General features: G+C 47.5%; 1 long non-coding RNA gene across 1 annotated transcript; it reads left to right on the plus strand.

The window, feature by feature from the left end:
• Positions 1-358: 358 nt before the first annotated feature.
• On the plus strand, positions 359-1,452 carry LOC138504673 (uncharacterized). The gene is made up of 3 exons (XR_011279892.1): positions 359-469; positions 566-679; positions 1,275-1,452. It is a non-coding gene; the product is annotated as an uncharacterized lncRNA (long non-coding RNA).
• The last annotated feature ends 3,503 nt before the right edge of the window (positions 1,453-4,955 follow it).

A 4,955-nucleotide genomic window follows, 5' to 3' on the forward strand; every position in this document is an offset into this window, starting at 1 on the left:
GCAGTTATTTAGCATTTGTTGTAAAAGATTTTTTTTGTTCTGGTACTATTTAGGTAAGTGTTTATAATTCTTTGGAGCGTTATTGCCATTCTGCTGTAAACTAGCATTAGGTAGGTTTTATTTGATGGTCTTTTTAACACGTGCGTGTATGAAGGGCTATGTCATAAGCCTTTCGCACTCGACATTGACTTTTCCTAAGTGATTGCAATTTTCACATAGTTTGTAGAAGAACACTCTAGCAACATTTTTTTGGCATGAATTCATTGTCCGAGTGCATGTAAAAGATCATGCAATCAGCATTACTTTATATTATTGCCGAGTATCCGAGGGTCATGTGATCACATCATGTGACCGCAAGAGCCCAGAACTAGCATGAATAGAGTTATGCAATGCACCCGCGGTTCGGAATCAATTCGTTTGAATGGGAGAGGAGCCGTTTCTTATAACGTGAAGAGGTGCTTCTCGTAAGGTAAGACTTAGTTTACAGAACGGATTTGGCCAATTTTTTACATTTGAATGGCGTTTTAAGTTACAAGGGCCAGTATGTGTTTGTTTATTTCAACAGTTCTATAGCACGATTCCACTAAAGGCAGGATGCCTCATGTTAGATGCGGATTTCTTCGTTTTGAATTTATTTGAAGTCAGTGTACTGGGATAGGTTGGCAGGAAAACGTTTCAGGTAAATATATCACTGTGGAATTTGGGTTGAATTCACATAAAGGGTTTTTCCTGAGGATGGGTGATGTTAATGAATAGTTTTCAGTAGAGGTAGGGGCATAAGGTTTAACTTGATTTTGGGGATTCACAGATTGGCTGGTGACTTGACTTAGGTGCACTTGAATTTCGTTTTACTTCAGCAATTAAGTTGTTTTAGTTGTGTTTGTTCAGTTTGGTTTTATATACATGTTTTGGCATTTTATAGTTGTTCAACCATTCCATTTTGCTGATGACTGCAGGAGTTTCCGCAGGGATCTTGGCTTCTGTGCATGTATTGCACAGACGTGCATTAAACATTTTGGCAATATTCCCAATTTAAGGTATAGAAAAAGGTTTTTTTACTTTTGTAAAATGCACTTTGAGGTTTATTTTTGGAGTCACACCAGTTGCATAACTGTGATTTAGCAACCACTTGACATGAGCATGAATAATATTTTTGGATTTGTGTGTATATATGGCATGTGATGAACAGCTCTTGTAGAATTTGTTTAGGCAGTTTAAATTTTGAGTGGACTATGAGGTGATTGATAATCTTGTATATATATATGTATTTGCAGATCTTCTGCTCCTGAAGAAGGGGTTTTCCCCGAAACGCGTAGAGCTTGAAGCTGTATTTCAACTTTGGGAGTACATCTTTTCATCTGTTTTCAGTTGTTTCTCATGCTGGCCACATGTGAAGCCATATGATATCTGTTTTTTTACTCAAGCGAATATATGCTGTTGTTTACGTTCTAATGTGACATTTTTGTATATAAAAGTTGAAATGTTATGAAAATTGACTGATTTATTTCAGCATGTAAGGTGTGCAGGGGACGGGAGTGTCTTCAAGTGTAGACACTTTTTGGTTTAAATCCAGAAGACGTAAGTGTTCTAAAATGCTGCAGTCCTGAGTGGGTAGGGATGGTAGGCAGGATGTTTAATTCCAGGAAGGGGCAGGGGATCCAGAATGCTGCAGTCCTGAGTGGGTAGGAATGGCAGGCAGGATGTTTAATTCCAGGAAGGGGCAGGGGTTCCAGAATGCTGCAGTCCAGAGTGGGTAGGAATGGCAGGCAGGATGTTTAATTCCAGGAAGGGGCAGGGGTTCCAGAATGCTGCAGTCCTGGGTGGGTAGGGATGGCAGGCAGGATGTTTAATTCCAGGAAGGGGTAGGGGTTCCAGAATGCTGCAGTCCTGGGTGGGTAGGGATGGCAGGCAGGATGTTTAATTCCAGGAAGGGGCAGGGGGTTCCAGAATGCTGCAGTCCTGAGTGGGTAGGAACGGCAGCAGGATGTTTAATTCCAGGAAGGGGCAGGGGTTCCAGAATGCTGCAATCCTGAGTGGGTAGGAACGGTAGGCAGGATGTTTAATTCCAGGAAGGCGCAAGGGTTCCAGAATGCGGCATTCCTGAGTGGGTATGAATGGTAGGCAGGATGTTTAATTCCAGGAAGGGGCAATGGTTCCAGAATGCTGCAGTCCTGAGTGGGTAGGAATGGTAGGCAGGATGTGTTAATCCAGGAAGGTGCAAATGTCCCATAATGCTGCATTCCTGAGTGGGTAGGACTGGTAGGCAGGATGTTTAATTCCAGGAAGGGGCAGGGGTTCCACAATGCTGCAGTCCTGAGTGGGTAGGAATGGTAGGCAGGATGTTTAATTCCAGGAAGGGGCAGGGGTTCCAGAATGCTGCAGTCAGCTGTCTGCGGGGCAGTGAAAGCAATCGCTGAAGTCATCAAGGATGTTAATACAGCTGGAGGTGGCCCTCAAGTTGGAGATACAGTCTGTCTATTCTTCTAGGAGAAGTGAGGGCCCCTAGGTGGCCAGACAGAAAGTGTCCATCATGATGCAGCAGATGTTCTGATTGGACGGGCGCTTTCAAAGGAGGAGACCCCGGTGCACAGTATCCTTCAAGTATCCCTATACAGTTCAAACGCCTTTTAGACACGCCAATCAAAACTGGCTCAAATCACTCCCAAGTGACAGCCAGCTGCAACTGCTCAAGTTCAGCGTGTGTTTTCGAGGTCTGTTTGTGACAAGCAGGTGTGAATTCTAGAAAACCTGTGATAAAAACCGTGAGACTACAAAGCAAAACTGCAAGTACCAGAATGCCATGGAAAAGCCAGAACTCCATGATCTTCTGGTCTCTAACATGGGGCAGAGTGAGATCAAATCGCTTGTTCGCATAACCTGTTGCTCTCCAGGCAATCTCAGCCGAGGGGCCAGGTGCGAATGAGCACCGTGCCTGCACTCTCCTCTCATTCTCCTGAGAGGCTATCACTTTCCCTTGACTTTTGAAGCACATCGCCCAGTTTTAGCAACTTCAGTTTTCTTTTCGTTGCTTGCATTGAACCCTTGTACAAATTTAACTCAAACGCCTAGAGGCCATTCAGTGTACATACGCCGCGTGGTATACAAGAAACCCGAACAAAATAACGAACACTTGAACCCATGAGGTTGAAATGAAAAGACAAGGACGCGCCAGTGGCATGTCAACTTTTAGGTAACACTGACCCGCAGCCCTGTGGCATGTGGAAAAGTGGCTTAAAGGGTGTGCATGCCCCCAAAGCATGAACTCGCAAATGTGACCTTTCGTGCAAGTTTGGCCAGAGCCCATGTTTCTGTCAAGCAAAGGGGATCAAGCACAGTTTGCGTTTTTGGAAGTCTGGTGACTTTGAGCTGTGCTCGTTTGTGTTTCTGGATCCGCTTGTTTTTTCGAGCAGGGCCTCCGTGGCTTTAGTGCAGAATGGTATTTGGGGAATGTTGGAGGGCTGGAGGGGGTCTAGGGGTGGGGGCGGGGTTGAGAGGAGGAGCGGGTGGCAGCCGAACTTCTGCGAATTGTTGTTGTGTAGCAACCTTGCTGGGTTGAAAAAGGGGCGATTTTATTGTCATTTTCAGAGCACACTTTGGCATACGTCGTCTGCAGGCAGCCTTTGCATAGCTCTCAACTCACAAGGCTGACTCACCCGCCAAGCATCCTGCACGCCCATTCATTCCAATGGGCGTCTCACCCACCAAAAACAAAATCGGGGGATTTCACCCGCCTTTGCAACACAAATGGTTGAGAGCTATGCCTTTGACGACCTCGGAAGTACAACTCAACTGACAGGAAGTTAAGCTAAATCCGATGTTGAACTGTTGGGCGCGAAGAAACACATTTGCAAAAGTACCAGAAAAAGTAGAAATAATCACCAGCACTCTCTCCACCACCCACTCTGAGGCATCGCGGTCACCCCACCAAACCGCCCACTTGCCACTGCACCCCAATGCAAAACCATCACCAACCTCCATAACATGATTACAACCCGCTACCTGCAGTGCTGAATTAAACCCTGCGGAGGCCCCTAGCTAGGCGAAATGTAGGTGTCCCCCCCTCGCAAATTATCTCCTGACTCTGTGCAGCCCGGGGGACCCCAGAGTACCCAGTACCAACATGTGCAGCTAGAGGGGGTCTTGGGAGCCAGTCACAGACCCACGCACCCTACAGGGGGCCCCGGAAGCCACCACAGGCCAGTGCACCTTCAGGAGACTATCGGGAGCCTACCCTGAGCACCCCTCGGGGGCAGGATACCAGCACATGCCAGTGCTGCTGGCAGGGCACCCCAGGAGACGAGATCGGCGACTACAGCACTGTGCAAGAGCCACAGGGCCCATTACCAGTCTCCACCGCACGGGGGCATTCAGAGCATCCTCGCCAATCAGTGCTCTGTGCACGGAAGCCCCAGAACGAGACTGGTGACCCTATCACCATTTGAGGGTACACTGGGACCCCATCACTGATGCTGGCACCCTGCAGGGCGGGGGTCATGGACGTGTTCCCCATGTGGGCGCCAATACCACAGCACTGACTTTTGCAGCCTGTGGGAGACACCAAGACTACAAAGTCCTAGGGACAACTACAGGTTTTAGTTGGAGGGGAAAACAGCTTTATTTCCCTCTTGGCCCTCAACCACTAAGCAGATGTCCTACAATTAGTGTGCCAGTCTCCCGTGGCCACTGTGAAGCTCTCCAGCAGGCGGCACGCTCTACTCAGGGTGTGGTGGAGGTGGGCCCTGTGTTGAGGGGGCTGGCACAGCCCAACGCCCTTCCCCTTATCTGCCTTTCTCGACATCTTTGCATACTCTGCGGATCTGTTTGCAGAGGAAACGACCGCTCAGCTGCCCTGTCTGAATGCAAGCAGACGTCCAAGGCCAAATTATAAGGATGTGTTATCATATAGCACTTACACTTAAGTGCTTTATATAGAACAAATATACATATAATATTAC

The sequence above is a fragment of the Ambystoma mexicanum genome, chromosome 11, assembly GCF_040938575.1.
Source record: "Ambystoma mexicanum isolate Mex_15411 chromosome 11, UKY_AmexF1_1, whole genome shotgun sequence".
Classification (NCBI taxonomy): Eukaryota; Metazoa; Chordata; class Amphibia; order Caudata; family Ambystomatidae; genus Ambystoma; species Ambystoma mexicanum.